A 10,114-nucleotide genomic window follows, 5' to 3' on the forward strand; every position below is an offset into this window, starting at 1 on the left:
ATGCTCCAGCAGGCCGATATGTCCACGGTGGTTGCGACGACCGCGCGAGCCAGACTGCAAGTGTGACGGTGCAACCACCGTCGACATTTCGGCCTGCCGGAGCAATCGGGTCATCCCGCGGTTATGGTCCTCGGCTGCTGACCCGAAAGACGCGGGTTCGATCCCTTCCGTGATGGTCGAATTTCGATAGAAGCGAAATCCTTGAGGCCCGTACACTGTGCGATGTCAGTGCTCGTTAAAGAATCCCAGGTGGTCGAAATTTCCGTAGCACTTCACTACGGCGTCTCTCGTAGCCTGAGTAACTTTGAGACATTAAACTCTAATGAACATAATAAACCAAAAAGTGTGGTGACAGTTAAAATCCATGTGTGCTGTGAATACGGAATTATTCTTTGACCTAAAGGCCTTTTACATAAAGGCATTTTGTATAAAAGGCTTCATCACAAAGGGTTCTAACCTAAAACCGTTTACAATGAAGGCAGTGAAGGTAGGCATGAATTTTTTGATACTAACGTTTTTGCTATCGTGAAAAGTGATCTACATTTTTTTATGCCTGCTTTTATCTGATGTGACTGATGGACAAACTTTAGAAAAAGTTTTGCGACGCATTTGGATGAATGGACCAATGCCTTAGATATTTCTTCAAAAACAGGTTTTTTTATTTACTTTTTATTTATTTTTGTTTATTTCATGCTGCTGATCATCTTGCAGATCAAGGCAGAACCAATACATATTAGATAACACAGATACACGGGCAACAAGTAAAATAAAAAGAAAAACTAAAAATAAAAAGGCATGAAGGATGACTATGAGCTTACATTTTGTCGTGCCAGAGAATTCCACTCACTGATGGTACACGCGAAAAAGGAAAATTTAAAAGTGTCAGTTCTGGCAAAGTACGGGGTAAGTGAACCGGGATGATGGTGACGTGTGATGCGTGTAGCTAAAAACGATAAATAGGTGCAGTATCAGGCGCCAGTTTGTTATTTATTTGCAAGGAAAGAGATTCTCGTCGAATATTTTTTCTCCTTACCTCAAGAGGTTGGATACGGTTAGATTTCATTAGCTCAGACGGAGAATCAAAAGGTTAAAATTTAGAATAAATAAACCTTATGGCTTTTCTTTGGATTCTTTCAATTTTCTTAATATTGGTATTAGTATAAGGATCCCACGCCACGCATGTATATTCGAGCTTAGGCCTGATTAGCGAGTTAAACGCGAGAAGTTTAACCTACGGGGGGGCTTTGGAAAGTTTATTTCTTAAAAAACATAGTTTGCGAAAGGCAGACAAACAGATATTTTCCACATGTGAATTCCAGGACAGATTGTTAGTTAATGTTACACCCAGGTATTTAAAACTGGAAACTTCCTGTAGTGGTGTTTGTCCGAGATGATACCTGTGCTCAAAAATATTTTTTCTACGTGTCACGCGAAGGAAGTTTGTTTTTTTCTTTGTTTAAAGCCATGTCCCATGTCTGGCACCATGCAAGGATGTTAGTTAGAGAGGTGTTTAGGTCAATCTGGTGATTAGAACATGTAATATCTCGGTACAGCAAGCAATCATCCGCAAACAATCGAATCTCAACGCCCGGAACAGTTGTGTCGACGATGTCATTAATATATAGTAAGAACAATAAAGGTCCAAGCACACTCCCCTGAGGCACTCCAGTTGTGACTGCAAGAGCGCCCGATTCCTCTCCATCAATCGAGGCATACAGCTTACGGTTAGTTAAATAGCTTGAAATCCAGGTAACTAATATCTCAGGAAGGCCAATAGATTTAAGCTTTAGAATTAATTTATCATGAGGGACTTTGTCAAAAGCCTTGCTAAAATCTAAAAATATTAGGTCAACTTGGTCATTACTGTCTAAGGTCAATGCAATCGAGTGAACAATCGTTACTAATTGGGTTACTGTTGAATATCCTTTACGAAAACCATGCTGAAATTTGGATAAAATGGAGTGCCGATTTAAGAATTCATTTATGCGATCAGCAATGACGTGTACAATTAATTTACAGCAAAATGAATTAAGGGAGATTGGGTGGTAGTTTAACAGCATTAAACGATCTCCTTTCTTAGGTACAGGGATGATTCGGGAGGTCTTGCAGTCAACAGGCAATTTTCCAGTTCCCAAGGATGCTTGAAACAGTACATACAAAAACTTCGCAACTGATTCGGCATACCTTCGCAGAAAATGTTAGGAATGTTATCAGGTCCACATGCTTTTTTGGTTTTCAAGTTCATTACCATAGAAAATACCCCAGCCTAAGAAACAAAATTGACTTCGGTGTCATGAAACTCTGCGACTATTGGGGTACATGAACTGGAATTTGAAAACACGCTTTGAGAATATGTATTAAAATGCTGCGCAATGGCTCTCTGGTCAGTGATTATGGAACTGTTGACTGATATCTGTGACAGAACAGCCTTCTTTCCGGTTATGTAATTCCAGAATTTTTCTGGTGAGTTCTTTATAAAGTTTGGTAGAGACGTACTGAAATAGTAATTTTTGGAATCGCAGACTGACTGGGAAAGAATCTCCTGTAGTTTCTAGTTTTTGCCAGGTTGCACTCGCTCCTTTTTAATCGTTTTATTTTGCGCTTCTGGTGTATGATGTCACGCGTCATCCATGGAGTCTGTTTGTTAACTTTCTTTCGTTTGCTCGGCACAAAGTTTTCAGTGCAGTAGTGGCACATGCGTTTAAAACGGTCCCAGAGGATGCAGGCGTCAGTGTCACCGAATTCAGTCAGATAGCTTTCCATATAACCTACTATGCATGCATCATTGGCACGGGAGTAGTCTTAGAAAGTTTTAATCCAAGAATTCTCATGTTCCTTAGGCGATAAAAGAGGAAAGCTAACATCTACTAAATAATGATCAGAAAGCCCCTGCTCAACTTGTACAGAGTATTCAGCCATATCACGTTTTATGAATACCAAATCTAGAACAGAACTGCTCGAACCATGTACGCGTGTTGGCTTATCCACCACCTGAATCAAATCATGCGCTAGCTTTATATCAAACATGACATCGATGCTTTGGTTATGGTGCGAATATGTTTGAAACAGCTCCCAGATGACGCCAGGTAAATTTAAATCCCAATTAGAAGAGTTCGGCTCATTTCAAATTGGGACATATGTATCTGCAGTTTGCTTAAGTAGCTCGGTGGGGAATCAGGAGGCCTGTAGATTGCGTACAGAACTAAGCTATAACCTCCGCATGTCAGTTTTAGGAAAAAGCATTCAAGGACAGCGACAACATCCAGAATAAAAGCATCTATTTGATTTTTAACAAGCACGGCCACACCACCTCCCCTAGATGACCTGTTGTTTGGGAATACCTGATTTAAGTAGCTCGGTGGGGAATGAGGAGGCCTGCAGATTGCGTACAGAACTAAGCTATAACCCCCGAATATCAGTTTTAGGCACAAGCATTCAAAGTCAGCGACAACGTCCAGAATAAAAGCATCTATTTGATTTTTAACAAGCACGGACCACACCACCTCCCCTAGATGACCTGTCGTTTGGGAATACCTGATTTAAGTAGCTCAGTGGGGAATCAGGAGGCCTGCAGATTGCGTACAGAACTAAGCTATAACCCCCGCATGTCAGTTTTAGGCACAAGCATTCAAAGTCAGCGACAACGTCCAGAATAAAAGCATCTATTTGATTTTTAACAAGCACGGACCACACCACCTCCCCTAGATGACCTGTTGTTTGGGAATACCTGATTTAAGTAGCTCGGTGGGGAACCAGGAGGCCTGCAGATTGCGTACAGAACTAATCTATAACCCCCGCATGTCAGTTTTAGGCACAAGCATTCAAAGTCAGCGACAACATCCAGAATAAAAGCATCTATTTGATTTTTAACAAGCACGGCCACACCACCTCCCCTAGATGACCTGTCGTTTGGGAATACCTGATTTAAGTAGCTAAGTGGGGAATCAGGAGGCCTGCAGATTGCGTACAGAACTAATCTATAATCCCCGCATGTCAGTTTTAGGCACAAGCATTCAAAGTCAGCGACAACGTCCAGAATAAAAGCATCTATTTGATTTTTAACAAGCACGGACCACACCACCTCCCCTAGATGACCTGTCGTTTAGGAATACCTGATTTAAGTAGCTCAGTGGGGAATCAGGAGGCCTGCAGATTGCGTACAGAACTAAGCTATAACACCCGCATGTCAGTTTTAGGCACAAGCATTCAAAGTCAGCGACAACGTCCAGAATAAAAGCATCTATTTGATTTTTAACAAGCACGGACCACACCACCTCCCCTAGATGACCTGTCGTTTGGGAATACGTGATTTAAGTAGCTCAGTGGGGAATCAGGAGGCCTGCAGATTGCGTACAGAACTAAGCTATAACCCCCCCATGTCAGTTTTAGGCACAAGCATTCAAAGTCAGCGACAACATCCAGAATAAAAGCATCTATTTGACTTTTAACAAGCACGGACCACACCACCTCCCCTAGATGACCTGTCGTTTGGGAATACCTGATTTAAGTAGCTCAGTGGGGAATCAGGACGCCTGCAGATTGCGTACAGAACTAAGCTATAACCCCCGCATGTCAGTTTTAGGCACAAGCATTCAAAGTCAGCGACAACGTCCAGAATAAAACCATCTATTTGATTTTTAACAAGCCGGACCACGCCACCTCCCCTAGATGACCTTTCGTTTGGGAATACCTGATTTAAGTAGCTCGGTGGGGAATCAGGAGGCCTGCAGATTGCGTACAGAACTAAGCTATAACCCCCGCATGTCAATTTTAGGCACAAGCATTCAAAATCAGCGACAACGTCCAGAATAAAAGCATCTATTTGATTTTTAACAAGCACGGACCACACCACCTCCCCTAGATGACCTGTCGTTTAGGAATACCTGATTTAAGTAGCTCAGTGGGGAATCAGGACGCCTGTAGATTGCGTACAGAACTAAGCTATAACCCCCGCATGTCAGTTTTAGGCACAAGCATTCACAGTCAGCGACAACGTCCAGAATAAAACCATCTATTTGATTTTTAACAAGCACGGACCACGCCACCTCCCCTAGATGACCTTTCGTTTGGGAATACCTGATTTAAGTAGCTCGGTGGGGAATCAGGAGGCCTGCAGATTGCGTACAGAACTAAGCTATAACCCCCGCATGTCAATTTTAGGCACAAGCATTCAAAGTCAGCGACAACGTCCAGAATAAAAGCATCTATTTGATTTTTAACAAGCACGGACCACACCACCTCCCCTAGATGACCTGTCGTTTAGGAATACCTGATTTAAGTAGCTCAGTGGGGAATCAGGACGCCTGCAGATTGCGTACAGAACTAACCTATAACCCCCGCATGTCAGTTTTAGGCACAAGCATTCAAAGTCAGCGACAACGTCCAGAATAAAACCATCTATTTGATTTTTAACAAGCACGGACCACGCCACCTCCCCTAGATGACCTTTCGTTTGGGAATACCTGATTTAAGTAGCTCGGTGGGGAATCAGGAGGCCTGCAGATTGCGTACAGAACTAAGCTATAACCCCCGCATGTCAATTTTAGGCACAAGCATTCAAAGTCAGCGACAACGTCCAGAATAAAAGCATCTATTTGATTTTTAACAAGCACGGACCACACCACCTCCCCTAGATGACCTGTCGTTTGGGAATACCTGATTTAAGTAGCTCGGTGGGGAATCAGGAGGCCTGCAGATTGCGTACAGAACTAATCTATAACCCCCGCATGTCAGTTTTAGGCACAAGCATTCAAAGTCAGCGACAACGTCCAGAATAAAACCATCTATTTGATTTTTAACAAGCACGGACCACACCACCTCCCCTTGATGACCTGTCGTTTGGGAATACCTGATTTAAGTAGCTCAGTGGGGAATCAGGACGCCTGCAGATTGCGTACAGAACTAAGCTATAACCCCCGCATGTCAGTTTTAGGCACAAGCATTCAAAGTCAGCGACAACGTCCAGAATAAAACCATCTATTTGATTTTTAACAAGCACGGACCACGCCACCTCCCCTAGATGACCTTTCGTTTCGGAATACCTGATTTAAGTAGCTCGGTGGGGAATCAGGAGGCCTGCAGATTGCATACAGAACTAAGCTATAACCCCCGCATGTCAATTTTAGGCACAAGCATTCAAAGTCAGCGACAACGTCCAGAATAAAAGCATCTATTTGATTTTTAACAAGCACGGACCACACCACCTCCCCTAGATGACCTGTCGTTTAGGAATACCTGATTTAAGTAGCTCAGTGGGGAATCAGGACACCTGTAGATTACGCACAGAACTAAGTTATAACCCCCGCATGTCAGTTTTAGGCACAAGCATTCAAGGTCAGCGACAACGTTCAGAATAAAAGCATCTATTTGATTTTTAACAAGCACGGACCACACCACCTCCCCTAGATGACCTGTCGTTTGGGAATACCTGATTTAAGTAGCTCAGTGGGGAATCAGGAGGCCTGCAGATTGCGTACAGAACTAAGCTATAACCCCCGCATGTCTGTTTTAGGCACAAGCATTCAGTCAGCGACAACGTCCAGAATAAAAGCATCTATTTGATTTTTAACAAGCACGGACCACACCACCTCCCCTAGATGACCTGTTGTTTGGGAATACCTGATTTAAGTAGCTCGGTGGGGAATCAGGAGGCCTGCAGATTGCGTACAGAACTAATCTATAACCCCCGCATGTCAGTTTTAGGCACAAGCATTCAAAGTCAGCGACAACATCCAGAATAAAAGCATCTATTTGATTTTTAACAAGCACGGCCACACCACCTCCCCTAGATGACCTGTCGTTTGGGAATACCTGATTTAAGTACCTCAGTGGGGAATCAGGAGGCCTGCAGATTGCGTACAGAACTAATCTATAACCCCCGCATGTCAGTTTTAGGCACAAGCATTCAAAGTCAGCGACAACGTCCAGAATAAAAGCATCTATTTGATTTTTAACAAGCACGGACCACACCACCTCCCCTAGATGACCTGTCGTTTAGGAATACCTGATTTAAGTAGCTCAGTGGGGAATCAGGAGGCCTGCAGATTGCGTACAGAACTAAGCTATAACCCCCGCATGTCAGTTTTAGGCACAAGCATTCAAAGTCAGCGACAACGTCCAGAATAAAAGCATCTATTTGATTTTTAACAAGCACGGACCACACCACCTCCCCTAGATGACCTGTCGTTTGGGAATACCTGTTTAAGTAGCTCAGTGGGGAATCAGGAGGCCTGCAGATTGCGTACAGAACTAAGCTATAACCCCCGCATGTCAGTTTTAGGCACAAGCATTCAAAGTCAGCGACAACATCCAGAATAAAAGCATCTATTTGATTTTTAACAAGCACGGACCACACCACCTCCCCTAGATGACCTGTCGTTTGGGAATACCTGATTTAAGTAGCTCGGTGGGGAATCAAGAGGCCTGCAGATTGCGTACAGAACTAATCTATAACCCCCGCATGTCAGTTTTAGGCACAAGCATTCAAAGTCAGCGACAACGTCCAGAATAAAACCATCTATTTGATTTTTAACAAGCACGGACCACACCACCTCCCCTAGATGACCTGTCGTTTGGGAATACCTGATTTAAGTAGCTCAGTGGGGAATCAGGACGCCTGCAGATTGCGTACAGAACTAAGCTATAACCCCCGCATGTCAGTTTTAGGCACAAGCATTCAAAGTCAGCGACAACGTCCAGAATAAAACCATCTATTTGATTTTTAACAAGCACGGACCACGCCACCTCCCCTAGATGACCTGTCGTTTGGGAATACCTGATTTAAGTAGCTCGGTGGGGAATCAGGAGGCCTGCAGATTGCGTACAGAACTAAGCTATAACCCCCGCATGTCAATTTTAGGCACAAGCATTCAAAGTCAGCGACAACGTCCAGAATAAAAGCATCTATTTGATTTTTAACAAGCACGGACCACACCACCTCCCCTAGATGACCTGTCGTTTAGGAATACCTGATTTAAGTAGCTCAGTGGGGAATCAGGACGCCTGCAGATTGCGTACAGAACTAAGCTATAACCCCCGCATGTCAGTTTTAGACACAAGCATTCAAAGTCAGCGACAACGTCCAGAATAAAAGCATCTATTTGATTTTTAACAAGCACGGACCACACCACCTCCCCTAGATGACCTGTCGTTTGGGAATACCTGATTTAAGTAGCTCAGTGGGGAATCAGGAGGCCTGCAGATTGCGTACAGAACTAAGCTATAACCCCCGCATGTCAGTTTTAGGCACATGCATTCAAAGTCAGCGACAACATCCAGAATAAAAGCATCTATTTGATTTTTAACAAGCACGGACCACACCACCTCCCCTAGATGACCTGTCGTTTGGGAATACCTGATTTAATTAGCTCGGTGGGGAATCAGGAGGCCTGCAGATTGCGTACAGAACTAAGTTATAACCCCCGCATGTCAGTTTTAGGCACAAGCATTCAAAGTCAGCGACAACATCCAGAATAAAAGCATCTATTTGATTTTTAACAAGCACGGACCACACCACCTCCCCTAGATGACCTGTCGTTTCGGAATACTTGATTTAAGTAGCTCAGTGGGGAATCAGGAGGCCTGTAGATTGCGCACAGAAATAAGTTATAACCCCCGCATGTCAGTTTTAGGCACAAGCATTCAAGGTCAGCGACAACGTCCAGAATAAAAGCATCTATTTGATTTTTAACAAGCACGGACCACACCACCTCCCCTAGATGACCTGTCGTTTCGGAATACTTGCTTTAAGTAGCTCAGTGGGGAATCAGGAGGCCTGTAGATTGCGCACAGAACTAAGTTATAACCCCCGCATGTCAGTTTTAGGCACAAGCATTCAAGGTCAGCGACAACGGCCAGAATAAAAGCATCTATTTGATTTTTAACAAGCACGGCCACACCACCTCCCCTAGATGACCTGTCGTTTCGGAATATTTGCTTTAAGTAGCTCAGTGGGGGATCAGGAGGCCTGTAGATTGCGCACAGAACTAAGTTATAACCCCCGCATGTCAGTTTTAGGCACAAGCATTCAAGGTCAGCGACAACGTCCAGAATAAAAGCATCTATTTGATTTTTAACAAGCACGGACCACACCACCTCCCCTAGATGACCTGTCGTTTCGGAATACTTGCTTTAAGTAGCTCAGTGGGGAATCAGGAGGCCTGTAGATTACGCACAGAACTAAGTTATAACCCCCGCATGTCAGTTTTAGGCACAAGCATTCAAAGTCAGCGACAACGTCCAGAATAAAAGCATCTATTTGATTTTTAACAAGCACGGACCACACCACCTCCCCTAGATGACCTGTCGTTTAGGAATACCTGATTTAAGTAGCTCAGTGGGGAATCAGGAGGCCTGCAGATTGCGTACGGAACTAAGCTATAACACCCGCATGTCAGTTTTAGGCACAAGCATTCAAAGTCAGCGACAACGTCCAGAATAAAAGCATCTATTTGATTTTTAACAAGCACGGACCACACCACATCCCCTAGATGACCTGTCGTTTGGGAATACGTGATTTAAGTAGCTCAGTGGGGAATCAGGAGGCCTGCAGATTGCGTACAGAACTAAGCTATAACCCCCGCATGTCAGTTTTAGGCACAAGCATTCAAAGTCAGCGACAACATCCAGAATAAAAGCATCTATTTGACTTTTAACAAGCACGGACCACACCACCTCCCCTAGATGACCTGTCGTTTGGGAATACCAGATTTAAGTAGCTCGGTGGGGAATCAGGAGGCCTGCAGATTGCGTACAGAACTAATCTATAACCCCCGCATGTCAGTTTTAGGCACAAGCATTCAAAGTCAGCGACAGCGTCCAGAATAAAACCATCTATTTGATTTTTAACAAGCACGGACCACACCACCTCCCCTAGATGACCTGTCGTTTGGGAATACCTGATTTAAGTAGCTCAGTGGGGAATCAGGACGCCTGCAGATTGCGTACAGAACTAAGCTATAACCCCCGCATGTCAGTTTTAGGCACAAGCATTCAAAGTCAGCGACAACGTCCAGAATAAAACCATCTATTTGATTTTTAACAAGCCGGACCACGCCACCTCCCCTAGATGACCTTTCGTTTGGGAATACCTGATTTAAGTAGCTCGGTGGGGAAT

The sequence above is a fragment of the Amblyomma mixtum genome, chromosome 9 (assembly GCF_055824585.1).
Source record: "Amblyomma mixtum isolate Tamu chromosome 9, ASM5582458v1, whole genome shotgun sequence".
NCBI classification, from domain to species: Eukaryota; Metazoa; Arthropoda; class Arachnida; order Ixodida; family Ixodidae; genus Amblyomma; species Amblyomma mixtum.